The 17,303-nt window shown below is 34.5% G+C and overlaps 1 protein-coding gene across 1 annotated transcript in view; it reads right to left on the reverse strand.

The window, feature by feature from the left end:
* Positions 1–17,303, reverse strand: part of LOC150092621 (protein lap4-like) — a 737,075-nt gene that overhangs the window by 243,760 nt on the left and 476,012 nt on the right. The gene's annotated exons all lie outside the window — the stretch shown is intronic.

Genomic DNA, 17,303 nt, shown 5'->3' on the forward strand with positions numbered 1-17,303 from the left:
ATGAAGTTGGGAAGAATCTCTACTCAATGCTTACACACATTAGTCTGATGCTAAGTACAAATGCAGTTAACATCACAAAGACTGATATATTCAGCAGAATAACAGGCACCTGATGATAATGAGCTCATCATCATCATCATCAGACTTTCAGTCAAGTTCTGAATGACTGTAAAGGCATAGCAAAAAAACCCACAACAAACAATACAAAGAATATAAGCATTTGTATAAGAATAGACAGTTATTCAGATGTCTACTCTTTTCCTGGCAGCTATACATATTATGCATATGTACAGTAATAGTGTGTAATGTGGATCCATGAAAGAACAGAACATGAAAGTACAGAATATGAAGAAACAGAACATGAAGAAAAAGAACAATGAAAGAACAGAACTGTGACAGAACAGCGAAGAAACAGAACTGTGACAAAACAGAACTATGAGAAACCAGAACAGGGGAAAAATAAAACATTTATTTTTTATTATTATTTATTATTGTCGTATCTTTATATGTTGTATAGATTTTTAATCACTGCAGGTTGTCTTTTTAAACATAAAGAAACTACTTATATTCCAAATCCAGCTACAACTGATTTTCCTATCCCAGAGAAGTATACTGACCTCATTTTGTATGATACAGGAGCTGATGACCCAGAAAGAATATTGGCAATTGGGAATGATGATCTGCTCTCAGAATTAGACAAGGATGTCATTTATGGAGACAGAACATTTGATACAGCACCCAGCTGTATACATGACATGCTAAGATTGGCAATTCATATCCTCCATGCATTTATTTTCTTTTGCAAAAAAAGAATATGGATACATACAACAGAATGTTTACCATATTGCAACAATTGGTGCCCAATATAACACCCCAAAAGATTCTGCTGGACTTTGAAAAAGCATGTATGTCTGCTACTCAAGTTGCTTTTCCACAGAAGTAAAAGGGTGCTACTTTCACCTTTGCCAGAGTGTTATTAGGAAGATCAACAGTGTTGGCTTAAAGGAAGTGTACGAGTCCGATACTGACATGAAGTTGAAACCGAAGTCCCTACCTGCTCTCTCCTTTGTGCCAATAACAGATGTAAGAACTGTCTTTGACCAACTAGCTGTCACATTTCCAGATGAGGATAACTACAACGAAGTTCTCACATATTTCTTCTCAACCTACATCGAAAGAGTTGCAGGAAGATCACCTCTCTTTCCAATTAGAATATGGAATGATTTTGAGGCTGCTGCTGAGAGATGTCCTAAGACTACAAATTATTGTGAAGGTTTTCACAACGCCTTAAACTCATTGTTTCATTGTAGTCACCCAAGCATTTGGGACCTATTAGATGGATTAAGACGAGATATAGCTTGCCAGCGATTATTATTAGCCAATGCCCATACAGGTTGCCCAAAAGTCAGAAAAAAGAGGTATGAGACCCTTAGTAATCAAGTGGCAATAGTTGTGCAGGAATATCAAAATCAAGAAGATTTTCAAGAAGATAAATTGAGGTTTTTATGCTGAATGGCCAACCTGCAGTGATTAAATTTTTTTTTACATATATATTCTTTTATATTTTGTTTTATATAGATATTTCATTGATAAATAGATACGACATATCGAGATATGACACAAATAAATGTTTTATTTTTTTTCCCCTGTTCTGTTTTGTCACTGTTCTTTTTCCTCACTGTTCTGTTTTTTCATAGTTCTGTTTCTTCATGTTCTATTTTTTCATGTTCCGTTTCTTCATGTTCCGTTTCTTCATGTTCTGTTTCTTACGGTTACCGTGTAATGCACATAAGCAATGATGAAACTTTTTGCTTGCACATGGATAAAGGATTAAACTAAATTTATTACAGTCTAACCAAGTGGGAAAAAAAACTTCCAACATCTTTCTCTAAATCCAGAGTAATTTAATAATAAGGTGAAACACCTTTTGGCAACTTGTATAGGTAAATATGACTTCTCCATTGCTTCCACCTTAGTATCACCACCTCTGGGTCTGGCTCCCATCGACGAAACCTCAATAAAGGTCGAAACCGGTCTGGGTAGTGGCCCTTCCCTTAATGCATAGTATTATACATGTCCGCAAGGAGATGTGCTTTGCATCATGGGAGATACTAAGATAAGGAGTAATGAGAGCTTGGTCCACCTTTACCACGAGTTGCCTCAGTCCTGAATACTTCAGGCGCAAAAAATTTGTTTGCTTACGCTTGGATAAAGGATTAAACTAAATTTATGATTAAAAAACAAAAAATTGCACTCATTAGTACCACCATAATTATCCACTTCCCTGAAAACATTACCAAGGAACCATTAATAATGTTAGTTGGTATTCCACACTACATTCTTTGTGGTAGCAACTTCTGTATTGCTTCAGCCTGTTCTTTGTGTGTCCCCACATGTTACATTTAACTTTTATAGCTGCATGCCACCAGAATGCTGGGCTATAACTGACTGGCAGGTAAGGTAGACATTCTGCACTGTAGTTGAATATACAAGTTCTCACTCACTCTCTCACACACACACTGCATAATAGTATACATTTTCACTAATTTGGTGATATCTTAGCATTACTATGAGACCAAACATAATAAATCATATCCTAATATCAGCAATGAAACCAACTTAGAAATGAAAAAACTCAATAAAATAGCCATTTTATGGAATAAAAACTTGATTTATTTCTCAATGCTTCAATCTCCATATTGAAACCATCCTCAGCAGCATAGATACAAAATATACAAATGACAAAAGATACTGCTAATACACATCAATGTTTAGTGAGTATTTCAAATTTTCCTAACCATTATAAGGTTTGACATGATGGGGTGGGTGGGTAAATCATTAGTCATCATTACAGAGATGTTACAAGAGTTGAAGGTTATATTTTTGCTATTTAGAGAATTTGTTCACATATTATTCTTACATAGAGCCTCAGGACTCATTAAGAAGACATTTGTTAATTGTGTAAATGTGCTCTGGTCAGTCTGATTGTTTTGCAGGATGAAAAATTCTGCTACCTAAATATGAGATCAGCTAACTCTTCTTTGTCATTCTTCCAATTCAACAAGCCTGACTGAGTGGATAACATTTCCACTCTCGAACCAATAAGCTGTGTGTTGAATTTTCACCATGGCAGGGATATTTGTTACTGTCTTGAAGAAAATATGATTTTCACTGTCTACTGAAAGTCTGTTCCCTGCTTAACTAGGCTGAAATGGTCTCTCTCTCTCTCTAGGAGGATTTCAAGATTATTTGCTCTTAACCCACTGATGATAGTAATATACTATCTTTAAACCTTTCATTGTTGAGATTATCATAAAATACCTCCTTTCAATGGTCAGTGAAAATCTAAATCCTGTACCTTACTATCACTATTTGTTAGTAGTGTCATGTCTTGTATATATACTAGACATATGCACTTGAAATGATCTCAGTGCACAGGCTGAAATGTTGGAAAAGTAACAACTTATCCGATTGTTATTCAACTGCAGTTCAGCTATGACGAACACGAGACAACATACACACATATTCCACAATGCTAATAGATACAGAACAGCTTGAATGAAAGTAATCTGTTTTTAATGTAGTGACAATTATTATTAATGTTTATAATAGTATGTCTATCTTTCCTTCTGCTTTTTTTTAATGCAGATGAAGTCCTTGACAGTAGGACGAAACTAACTGTGCTCTTTTTTTTAAAACAAACAAACATTTAAAGTCTCCAATGCAGAGTTTCCTTGGTTACCTAACTTTCAGATGAACAAAATAAAATCTGCAACAGATTTCAAACCTTTCATCATAAATGAACATAAAAAACTACTGTAAATTATAATTTTTGAAATGAGTTTGTTGAGTAAAGTTCTACGAAGTAGAACTGTTGTTCTACTTTACATTAAAAGTAAAACAACAGTTCAACTTTTAATGCAAAGGCATCCATCCTCTGAAATAATATATGAAGTCTAGTTTGTAAATTATTTGTAATTCAATGCATTTTGTTCGTCATCATATCTTTCAGTATAATATTTGAAAAATGACTACAAGATATATTTATATATATCATCATCAATTTCCTGATATGTACCATCAAGGATGTACAGAATACTATGACAGTACTAGAGGACTAAGATTACATTATTGCTAATCTTCTGTCAACAAGTTTCCTCCAAATTACTCTATCACTTATCAGCACTCCAGTATTATCAGATCTTATATTTCTGTTACTAATTATATGAAGAGCCAAAGGCTTCAATTCGGCAAAATGAACTTATTTAAGTTAAAGGATATTGCATCCCATATTGTTTCTTAGCCGAATAAGAAACTTGAAGAGTTTCATGCCAAATATAGAAACTATATAAAATTCGGCGATTCCAAGCATAAGCAAATACCTGGATAGTGTAGCACCTGACCCATTTGGTATTGCAAACTGAGGCAACTCATAGCAAGCTCCGATCACTATTCTTGGTATTTACCCATAATGTGAACTTAGCTCCTAGGAGCTGTATTACTGTTCTACATTATGAGAGAAGGTCACTACCCAGACTGGTTTCAACCTTTATTGAGGTCTCATCAGAGTAGGTAGACCTAGTTAATACCAAGTTTGTAGCGAACAGAACTTACATCCCTTCTATGAGAATTGCCAAGAAGGTGTCCTAATAAATTACTAATTATATGAAGAGCCAAAGGCTTCAATTCGGCGAAATGAACTTGTTTAAGTTAAGGGATATTGCATCCCATATTGCTCCTTAGCCAAATAAGAAACTCAAAGAGTTTCATGCCAAATATAGAAACTATATAAAGTTCGGCGATTCCAAGCGTAAGCAAATACCTGGATAGTGCAGCACCTGACCCATTTGGTAGTGCAAACTGAGGCAACTCATAGAAAGGGTAGAAAAGTAATACAGCTCCTAGGAGCTAAGTTCACATTATGGGTAAATACCAAGAATAGTGATCGGAGCTTGCTCCACCCTTTCTATGAGTTGCCTCAGTTTGCACTACCAAATGAGTCAGGTGCTGCACTATCCAGGTATTTGCTTACGCTTGGAATCGCCGAACTTTATATAGTTTCTATATTCGGCATGAGACTCTTTGAGTTTTTTATATTTCTGTCTTTATATTAAGATCTTGATGAATAGATGCAATCAAGATCTTAGTCTTCCTTTAGGTATTTTTTCTGCCATTTTGGCATCAAACACTGTTTTGCTAACCTTTCTCTCACATTCTGTTTAAGTGATGTTAGCAGAGCCCAAAATTAGCTCTGCTCATGCATTTCTGAATGCTAATAATGTCCAATTCCCTCTAACATATTCAATTTTTAATATGATTCTGTCACTGATACTATCTTCTCATTCTCCTTTCAAAACTTTCATCCAGAACTGGTTTTCACGTCTGAAGTCTCTGGCCTTTGACCAACTGTTTTTTTTCTAACCCAACCCTCAGATGTGCAAGTTAAAAGTGGTTTGAACATAATCTTGTAGGGTTTATTGTTTTAGCTAAATTCTATATTTTTCCATATAAACTTATTCAATGGGCTCTCCATCATCCCAGGTTTGCTCATTCTGTTGTCTATTTCCAAATTTAATTTGCCATCTTCACTAAAAACTGTGCCTAAATAGTTAAAATTGCTTTATTTGTTCTTTATGATCTGCATTGAGAATGTACCTGAGGTTGCAGGACAACTGATATTTTCTACTGCCTGTGAACATAGTTTTAGTCTTTTTAGTGCTAATTTTCATGCTGAATTTGTTACAGCTGTTATTCTATTTAAAGAATTTTAGAGAGAGAGAGAGACTTGCAATGGATTTGTTTAGAATACAACAACATTAGTATAAAGAAAAACTAACTTTGATATCTCCAAGTCTGATATCAGGTTTAATTCCACTTTCTTTCAAAATTTTATCCATACAGATGAATAGAAATGCATTTATGCCTGACACCTGATTTTTACACCAAACCACCTATCTCTACTTCCTTTAATTCTAATGCTGACTTACAACTTAAATATAGAATTTTATTTGACACATATTCACAGGAATATAATAATTTTATTACTGCAAATATTTTGACCAGAAACTAACTTATCATCAGTGCATCAGTATAATACCAAAATGGGTCTTCAATTTTTATGATAATGTCTTCAACCCAACTGATCACCCTGTTGAGTAAGGAATTAAATTTGTTAATTTGGTTGTTGGTAGGGTTCTGGGAAATCTCCTGATAAGTGGACTGATCTTGTAATAGAAGAGAATTTTTTTTTGTTGTACTGAGTGGAGTTCATGATAACTATATCTTTACAAAAGCAGACAAGAGCCTTGATTTCAGCTAGAGATAAGTTTTGGGGGAGGAAGCATAGGTCTGAGTAGTACAGAGGAAGCAGATTTCAAATCAGAGGTTATTAGTGCCATCACTTGAGCGGGTGGGTTAGGTTGCTCTCAATGTTATGTGGGAAATCTAGATATGGATTTCTTTTGGGCACTATGGCAAAATATGATTTTGCTATAGTGCCTAAAAAGTGCATGTTCTTTCATGAGAACTGAAATTTCTGCTGGAGTGAGGGAATGTCCAGATATGTTGACAACCCATCTGATAAACTTAACTGGGATGAAGATGATATAAAAAACTGAAGACTGTTTTGGTACAAGCCAATGTTTTTAGGGTCTTCCAAAAATACATAAGGAAGGAGTTCCACTCAGACCCATAGTGGACTGCATAGAGATTCCCCACCTATCACTTAGCCAAATTCTTAGCTCATCTTTTAAGCTCCTGTACTGGCCACACACACAAGCCTCTGGGAAGAAATCATTAGATTTTTTTTTTTTTTTAAAATAAAAACCTAACCCTTCAAGCCTACAGACCCCTTGATTAGCTTTGATATTCAGTCCTTATTTACTAATGTACCTCTGGCTGACACTCTCCAATTGTTATCAGATGAGTTCTCTTCAGACATAGTTGAATCATTTGCCTTTGTCATGTACTCAGACTATTTCATCTGCAGGAACCTATTCTACAAACAGATTGAAGGAACCACCATGGGAAGCTCCTTGTCACCTGCACTTGCTAATTTCTACTTAGAGCATATTGAAGAATACCTATTCTCTTCAATGCAACCCCAACTTTACTTTTGCTATGTAGATGATACGTTTGCCATCTGGTCAGACTCAGAAGAATCTCTGCATACCTTTTTAATCAAAATCAACAGCCTATACGCATGCATTAAATTCACTATGGAAAAATTGCTATTTCTATTCACCGTAAACCAACTTCCCATGCCAGTACATTGCATACAGCACGATTTAGCATGATCCATCTCAAAAAATAGGCATCTTCAAATCTTTGCTCAACAGAGTACATGTTATCTGCTCCAATTCCCAAGCTCTCCAACAAGAATTGAGCGCCATCCAAATGTATCTTACTACAGAATGGTTTCACCTCAAGGAAGTTTAAATGCATCATGGACTCTAACAAGCCCATTGCCAAAACCCTGAACCTGTATGGCAAGTCCCTATCTCTAAGACGATTGCTAAGATCCTAAAAAGATACAATTCTTACTTTTTTTCTCTATCAACAAAATCTCCTCTTGGTTGCCATCGATGAAAGATACCCCCACCTCCATCTCTCCCTGGCGTTTACCAAGTTCAGTGTGAGTGCCTCCACTCATACTTTGGATAAACAGGACATTCTGTTGAAAAACGACTACAAGAACACTGATCTTATATTAACAACAATAAACCTGAAACATATGGCCTTGCTCAGCATGGAGTCAAAGCTGACTACGATATCTTATGGTCCAATACTCGCTTGTTACATCAGTGCAGGTTTAGGTTTGACTGGCTATTTAAAGAAAGTGCTGAAGCACTTCTACACTGCTCAAATTTAAATCAAAATAACTGTCTTTCTATTGCCAAGATTTGGGAGTTTCATCTTCATAAATGGCAAGCAAGTGCATCCCTCCCATGCTATTTTTTTTTTAAATTTAATACACTGCTGCATCATTTCATTATCTAATTTAATTTAATTTCAAATCACTTAATTTTAAATTTGGGCTTTAATTGTAATCATATTTTATTCTTTCTTTGTTCTAACTTCACCTTGTGATTATCCTTATGCACTGCTGATGACCAGTTTGGGGTCAAAATATTTGCAATAATAAAATTATCTTCTTGTGAATACATGTTTGTCTAATAAACATTATTATGCCACAAGTGCCATAAAAAATTTCTTAAATATATACTATGTATTGCTTTGTATATGTTGCATTTACTCCATTTAATTATAGCATTCGGAACAGTTTTCTCTTGGCAATGCTGTGTGCTTCTTTCAGTCCTACAAAATTTAGGTTATATTTCCATGATTGTTATATTTGTTATATAACTTGTCATACTTGTTATATTTTCATGATTTCTCAACTATGAAGAAGTTGAGAATTAAGAAGTGAACATCTGATATTTACAATCTCCTTTGGCCTAATCCAAAAGAAGTTGTAAGAATCATATTTTATTCTGTAAGGTTTTCTTCCCAAAATTTTTCTCAGCCCATTCTCAAGTATGCTTGCATAAATCTTACCTGTAACACTCAGTAGGTATATTCCTCAGTAATTCTTAAATTGCTTTATTTCCCTTTTTTACAGATGAGAAATAAGAGAGCTCAACTCTAATCATGCGGCATTTAACCTTCTGCCCAGGCCTTCTAAATTATGTGGTATAGTCATGGTAAAACTTTTATAGCTCCTCATTTTGATCTTAGCTGCATAATTCAGAAAGTCTGAATTATGCAGCTAAGGTCAAAAAGTCTAATTCCAGATGATTCGAATAAGCTCGCATAGTTTCCAACTACAAGAAAGGAAATAAAACTGAATGTGAGAATTTCAGAGGAATTTCTCTAAGTGTTTCAGGTAAAATTTATGAAATCATACTTAAAAAGAGATTGAGAAGGATTGTGGAAGAGAAACTTGGATAAGAACATGCTGGGTTCAGGCCAAATAGAGGTTGTCAGGACAAGATTTTCACTTTATGACAAATAGGTGAGAAATTATGGGAATATGACAAAGCTTTTCTCTGGGCACCTTTGAAAGGCTTTTCAAAACACTACAGTTATATGGCATAAATGGAGCATTATATAGAGCAACACACAGTCAATATTTAAGTTGTAAGTCACAGTTGTAAGAACCAGGGCAAAGAGCGAAAAGTCAGCTACTGGAACAAATCTGAAAACACACCCCAACTCAACATCACCAGAGTTAAAGATTGGTACTATCAACATAAGAAACCTGAATGGCAAAGAAATGGAGCTAGCTGAGGAATTAGATAAGTACCAGATCGACATAATACGGATGACTGAAACAAAAAAGACAAAAACTGGTGAGATCTTTCTGAGCAATAAATCCAAAATGTTATATTCAGGCAATGATAATTAAGGAAAAGAATGAGTAGCCATAGTATTCAACACAAAATACGAGGCTAATCTTCTTGAATGGCAGTCAGTCTCTCAAGTAGAGTAATGTGGGCAAATATGAGAATGGGGAACTGGACAATGAGACTTATTTGTGCCTATGGTCCCACAGAAGGTTGTACTGAGGTAGAAGTGGAGGAATTTTTTGATGCTTTAGAAAAAGCAACTGACACAATGAAAAATGAAAAGTTGGTCCTTGTTGGGGATCTAAATAGCAGAGTAGGAAATGATTGTCAGACATATATAAATATTTTGGGAAAGTTTGGAGAAAAGAGCAAAGCTAATAATAATGGCAAATATCTGTTGGATTTCTGCTCAGGACATGGACTCGTTATTGCTAACACAATGTTCCAAATAAAAATGTGCACAAATTCACATGGAGAGAAGAAGCAAGGAATAAGAAAAGTCTCATTGACTATGTTATTGTTGATAGTGATGTTTTCTCCCTGGTGTAGGACACCAAAGTGTACAAAGGATTTGAAATTGGAAGCGATCACTATTTAGTCTTGAGCAGGATAAAATTGAATTTCATATTGAAAAGAATAACATGTAAGAAAGTTTTAAAGTGAATAAAAGTTGAGCAGCTCTCAGATGTGAACTGTAGACTAAAATACACAAAGATTATTGAAGAAAAAATGAAAAAAATGAAGAAAAAAGTTTGAGAACAGGAATCGAACCTCGGAGATAAAGTGGCAAGCCTTGAAGAAAGCCCTGATTGATTCAGCTAGAGAGGCATGTGGTGAAGTTGTCTGCAAGGATAGAAAAATTAGAACTCCATGGTGGACACAAGAAGTTAAAGAGGCAATGAAGGAAAAGAAGAAAGCATATCAAAAGTTCCTGGCAAATAAGTCAGCTTGTGCTCTTAGAGAATACAGAGACAAATGTAAGAATGCTAAACACTGTGTAAAACTAGCTAAACAAAATTCATGGGAGGACTTTGGCAAGAATATAGAAAATAAATATCAAGAAGGTGGCAAAATATTCTGGAGGTTGTTGAAGAAGCTTAGGAATGGAGGAAAGAGTGCTGTAAAAGGAGTTAGAGATGATAAAGGTGACATGAAAACGGGAGAAAAAGATATCCTTGAAGTATGGAGTAATTACTTTGAAAAACTGCTAAATGAAACAAGCAGTGATGACAGCACAGTGGTAAAAAAACACTGACCAGGCATGCAGTCAGGAATACATATCCTTACTTGAAGTAGAAAAAGCCATCAAAGGCTTAAAATGTGGAAAGGCAGCAGGAGTAGATGATATTCGACCAGAAATGCTGAAGTATGGTGGTATAAAAGTCTTACAGTGGCTGCACTGCATAGTTCAGAAAGCCTGGACAGAGGGACGAATTCCCAATGATTGGAGTAGAGCTCTCATAGTACCCATATATAAAAAGGGAAATAAAACTGAATGTGAGAATTACAGAGGTATTTCCCTACTAAGTGTTCCTGGTATCTATGCAAGTATACTTGAGAAATGATCGAGATGAATTGTGGAAGAAAAGCTGGGTGAAGAACAAGCTGGATTCAGACCAAATAGGTTCTGTCAGGTTCAGATCTTCACTTTATGACAAATAGTCGAGAAAGCATGGGAATATAACAAAGATCTGATTTTAAGATTTGTCGATTCGGAAAAGGCATATGACAAAGTGCCAAGAGAGAAGCTATTCAATATGCTACGGTTATATGGTGTCAATGGGGCATTATATCAAGCAATACTTAGTCTTTATTTGAGTTGTAAGTCAGCCGTTAGAATTGAAGGAAGTACAGGAAGATGGTTTAATGTTAAATCTGGTGTGAGACAAGGAAAGTGGTATTAAACATGATATCAAAATTGGAGATGTTAATGTCAGATCTTTGCTTTATGCAGATGATGTTATACTTCTAAATAAATCCACTACAAGTCTGCAAGATTCTCTGACTAAATTGAATAACTGCTGTAATAGATATGGTATGAAGGTCAGCAATAAAAAGACAAAGACAATGAAAATAGGCAGAATCACTGAAAATGTCAACTGTGTTGTGAATAGAGAACCTGTGGAACAAGTAAAATATTTCAGCTACTTAGGGACGATTTTTAGTGAAGATGGTAAATTCAATGTAGAAATAGACAACAGAATCAGCAAAGCTGGTATGGTGGGAAGTCAAGTGAATAAATTCATATGGAATAAGAGAGAAATTAGTCGGAACACTAAATTAGCTGTATACAAGACAGTGTTCAAACCAGTTTTAACTTATGGATTTGAGAGCTGGGTCAGAAATAAAACACTTGACCAAAGACTAGAGACCGCAGATATGAGAATTCTGAGAAAGATTAGTGGTGTGAACAGATGGCATCAATGGCAATATCATATTAAAAACGAGGATATTAGGAAAGAACTTGACATTGTCAGCATCCAGGAATGCATTAGCAGAGCTAATCTCAGGTGGTATGGTCACTTAAACAGAATGGGTGAAGAAAGATTAGCAAAACAAGTGTTCTCTGCCAGGTTGGCAGCAGAACGACCCAGAGGAAGACCAAGATCTAGGTGAATTGATACGGTACAAAGTGCCTTAGACGATAGAAATATAAGATCTGATAATGTTGGAGTCTTGACAAGTAACAGACTGATTTGGAGGAAAATTGTAGATAGGAAGTTAGTAATGATGTAATTTTTTTCATGTAGTACTATCATATCCTGTACACCCCTTGAGGGTACATGGCAGGAATTTGATGATGATGATAAAGATCACATTATGAAAGAAAGGAGCATCAGGCCCGATATCAGAAATGCAGATGTAAACATAGTTCTTTGCTTTATGCAGATGATGATAAATCTCCTAAACACATCTAGTGCAACTCTCCAGGATTTTCTAACTAGATTTAGAATCTCATACAGATATGAAAAATCTGCATTTCATTTAAATGAGTTTGATGGTCTCGTGTGGAGATGATAGGGTTTCCCCATCTGAGAAATGTTTTCATCCAGAAGTCAAATGGAATGAGAACAAATATGCAACAAACTATGCAGATTACATTAACTGCCCTATGATTATCATTAATTTCATATGAATTTTCTTATATAGTGAAACCTTTGGGGTATCCATAACTAAAAAGTAACATGTATGCTGCAATAAACAACCTTTTTATTATGTAAATATTTCGTCTTATGTATCATAAGACTTGATCAGTATAATTTTCGTGCAACAATAGGAATTGAATTAAAAACAATAGTGAGCATGCTTAGATTGGAATCAACCAAATTCGCAACTTACTACCTATTCCAAACTTTCACCAACAATGCTACCTGGAGTATACAAAGTAACATGTTTATGTAAATTGTCTTACTATGGAAAAACATTAAGATCTATAAATAAATGCGTCTCTAAACATCAAAGATCACATCCGTCTCATCAAATCTCATAAATATGGCTTTGAACAACATGGAATTGAAAACGCTAACCACAGGATCCAATGGAATAATGCTAAGCTGGTACATAGATTTATATATAAACATGAAAATCTATATAAAGAAAGTGCTCAAACCTTACTTCACAGCCCTAATCTTGATCAAAACAATCTTATGGATTGTTTTGATCAAGATTGAAGATGCTGGTATTATATCCAGCATCTTCAAATTTGTTACAAATGCAAAACAACCACAATCCGGTGTAACAGTGGGGCTAGTAAAAGTAATTGCAGCATGCAACACAAGACTAAAGTCCTAATATGGCGCCATCTAGGTTTAAAAAAAAAAAAAAAAAAAAATTCAAAGTTTTGAAATAGTAGTCCATCCAAATGATAGTCTTAGAAAGTTTGAAAAAATGAAATAAAAGTAATAAATATTAATTTGGTCTTAAGATGACTGTCTCCCAAATCTTTGGTAGATTTATACAGCCATACTTGTTAAGGTTTTTGATTATGTTTTAAGGCTTCTGTTGATTCCAGGAACAACTTCTCTGACTTGTAGAAGCTTCTGTGCATTACTTTTGTTTCTTTCCAATTGATCTTGTGTGCAGGGGTATCCAAAGCATGGTCTGCCAGACCCGACTTGCCATAGCGAAAGTGTCAGATATATTTTTTGTGTTCACTGAGACGGTTTAATTTATTAAAATTTATGCAGATGCAAAATATAAATATAATATAGTAATATATAATAAATAGAATATTTATTATATATTATAGATAAATAATTATAAATAATATAATAAATAGAATATTATGCAAAAAATTTATTAATTTATTAAAATTGATTTTAATTTATTAAAATTGATTTTAATTTATTAAAATTAATAAATTAGCTACTTATTAATTTTAAGAATCTGTCATGTAAATATTCTCTGCTATATTTCTAAAGTTCAGTCTTTATGCCATCTAATCTGGTTGATTTTCTATTTTCTGATACCTTCATTGCTTCTTTTAGTTCATCCGATTTTACTGGTTCTATATCAATACTGATTTCTTCATTATTATTTTCTGTTATTCAATCTAGTCATACCATAAATTCTTATGTTCTATCCATTTTTCTCTTGTATTATGTTGATTTCTACTGTATATCTTTCTTCATTGTTTAATTTCCTTAATATTTTGTGGGGTATGTCTTGTCTTCCACTCATATCTTCTTTTATTTTATTAATAAATCTGTCCCAAGAATCTCGGTGAACTTTCTGTACTATGGTTTTAACTATATTTCTTTTTTTTTTGTATGTTTCTTCTGTTTCCATTGTATATTTTTGAAGAAGTGAACTGCATGCCATTTGTTTCTTTTATTGCATTTTCTACATCTGTGTTCCAGATTTTTAAAGTTTTTTTTTTAATATTTTATTTTTCTTTCCAAGTACTTCAGAGGTTACTTTATGGATGATTTTTATAAATGTTGATTAGATTTTAATGGTATACATGTGAACACAGATTGATAAGAAAATAACTATTTATTAACTTTAATGATAACACCAGCAAAATATTAGCATTTAAGTTAATAAATAGTTATTTTCTTATCAATCTGTGTTTGCATCTATACATTAAAATCTAATCAACGTGCGACTAACACATAAGAATTCCCACACGATCTTTATTAGTTTTCCATTTTTCTTCTTATATCTTCACCAATTTGGGATTCTTTTAGATATGACACTGTCCACTGTCAATTTCTGTTAATAGTGATTGATAGAGCATTCTAATGTTTTCTTCTTGTAATAGATATATTTTGTATACTTGTCTTCCTTCTTGTTTTTTCTTATTTACTTCCTTTCTTCACTTTGCTAGTATTTCTATTTTAAAGACAACTAAGTAATGATCTGAAAAAATTTCACTTCCTCTGTAAACATCTATTTCACTTCCTCTGCAAACATGTACATTTCTCACTCATGGGGCTAGTTTCTGATTAGTAATCATATAATCGATTATAGATCTTGTTCCTCTGCCATTCCAAATATATTTATTTATATTATTTTTTTGAAAAAAAAGTATGTTATTTTAAATTTATTGAAAGTACAGAAGTTTAATAGTTCTTAACCACTGTTATTCATGCAAATATCTCCATATTTTCATAAGACATTTGGGATTGGATTATTTCCAACTCTAGCATTAAGATCTCCTGATATTAATATATAGTTCATTTTTATTACATTTATTTAACTGATTTTGTAGTTCCCCATAAAACTGTTTGAAATCCCCTTTCCTACCTTCTTCAGAGGCATATACTCCTATAATACTTAAGTAGCTTCTATTTGTTTTTAATTTAACTGTTATAATTTGGTCATTTACAAAACTGTACTTTCATATTCTATTTTTTCATTTATTACCAATTAAAGTGGGCACACTACTAGAAGCTCTGATATGTTGGTCTACTCCACTATATAGCATAGTAAAAACATCTTTTGTTCCCTTTAATATCTTTTTTGTTTCTGTTATCATGGCTATATTAACATTTTTGGTTTTTAGTTGTTCCTAATTCTAATTCCTTTGTTGTTATGCTTCACACATTCCATGTGGCTACTTTTAAAATGTCCAAGATTCCTAATCAGTTACTTTACTGCCAAATATAGTGATCTAGTAAAACATATTAAATCCAATAAACACATTAAAGCCAGTCCAATTCCTTTAACATCAATGTCAATAATGCAGTTTTTTTTTTTTTAATGGAAAAGTGTGAAGTTGATGTTTTAATTTCTTTCTTTCGTTTATATATATATATATATGCATATATGCTGGCCTGGTTGGAAGAGCGGTTAGCATATCTGCGCTCCAGCGAAAAGGCTGCGGATTTGTGACTGTCTGTGAAAATACTAGTGGTGGTGGTGAGAAGTAGATGATGATGGTAACTGCAGTTTGTTGGAGTTGGTGGATTGAGTGGCGGAGAAAGAGTTGTAGAGTAGGTGCCCTCTCTTGATGAGTCTTTGGACTCCCTGGAGGTGCTACATAATAAAAAAAAAAAAAAATCAACGAATGCCTTTTATTCCCTAATAGGGAGTAGGCGAGGCCTTTATACCCTATCTAGCTTTTGGAGACTGAGTGGGCAGTTCAATCTCCACCGGTAGCCAATCAGAGATAGCTGGCCCATGTCTATCACTAATTATAGCAGCCGCCGATGAAGAGGCTGGAAAACAAGTGCTGCCATCTCTTGGTACCTAACCCTAACAAGATATGTCACTGTCTGAAATAATGTGGGTACTACGGTCGATTTTCTTGAGTTTACGGGACGAAAAACCCGAGTTTCCGGGAGGAAAAACCCGCTTGCCTGTGCCAGAGATCGACTAACTCGGGAACTGGTCGAAGATAGGCTTAGAAAAAGTTCCTCCAGTCGGCGACTAGACTAGAACCTTGGTCTAACTTCAAGCGGCCAAGCGCAGAGGACGCAAGCGCCACTTCCACTGAGCTACACAGGCCATTGCTACATAATAATATATCTGATCCACAAACGAAAGGTCACAAGACCTATAGCACATTAGTGCAGTGTGCAGACAAGAGGAATAGAAGAAAGGAGAGGAATCTGTTCATATTTTGCTTCAACAGCTGAGGGCTGTAATCTTTGGGGGAAGGTAGAGTTGGGGAGACTGTTCAAAAGGAGAGAAGTAGATGGATGAAGGAAGAGGCAGTGGAATTGGTTCAGTGAGTTTCAAGATGGACTGTAAAGGGGTGATGGTTAGAGTAGCTCCTGTATCAATGATTATGGAGGAAAGTAGAGGAATAATAGAATCCAGCAGAGCACTGTCCATGAAAGTGTCTGTAGAACAGGCACAAGGCAGAAACTGAACGTCTGTGAGAGAGGTATCATTAATCAACCAGATTGCCCTCTTCTGTATAGAACTGAGCAATGTTAAAGAGGATTTTGGTGCTCCACCCCAAACATTGGAACAATATTCCATGGCTGGGCAAATTTGGGCACAGAGTTAGTAGCTGTAAAGATGTAAAGTAGTGGCTTATGTGAAAAAGTACACAAAGTTTTTTGGTTGCTGCAGAAGCTATAGATGAAATGTGGTTGTGCCAGGAAAGATTGGAGATGCAGGTCAGTGTGAGTAGAAACATCTGTGTGTTGTGATCTGATCTGATATTTTAAATGAAAATGTTGCACTGATTTTGGCATGTCATTCAGCTATCATATGAATTGAGATCATTTGGTACACAATTAACAAAATTAAAATAACCTTAATCCTTAAAATGCATCAAGTAAAGTGTTCTGAAATAATTAAAAAATAGGGGATGGCAGGTACTGCTTGCTTTTGGATGAGTCAAATTATATTCACAAAATGCTTGGTATAAAAGTCATTTATTTAAGCAAAAACACAACAAAGTCGTTTCAACATATCTCACTCTTATAGAAGAAGAAATGTAATGCTGATGATATAGTCAAAGATCTAAAAACTAGACCAAAGATAAAACACTTGATATAA

This window comes from Typopeltis vanoorti, chromosome 25, assembly GCF_054136105.1.
Source record: "Typopeltis vanoorti isolate ZY-2024b chromosome 25, IOZ_Tvanoo_1.0, whole genome shotgun sequence".
NCBI classification, from domain to species: domain Eukaryota; kingdom Metazoa; phylum Arthropoda; class Arachnida; order Uropygi; family Thelyphonidae; genus Typopeltis; species Typopeltis vanoorti.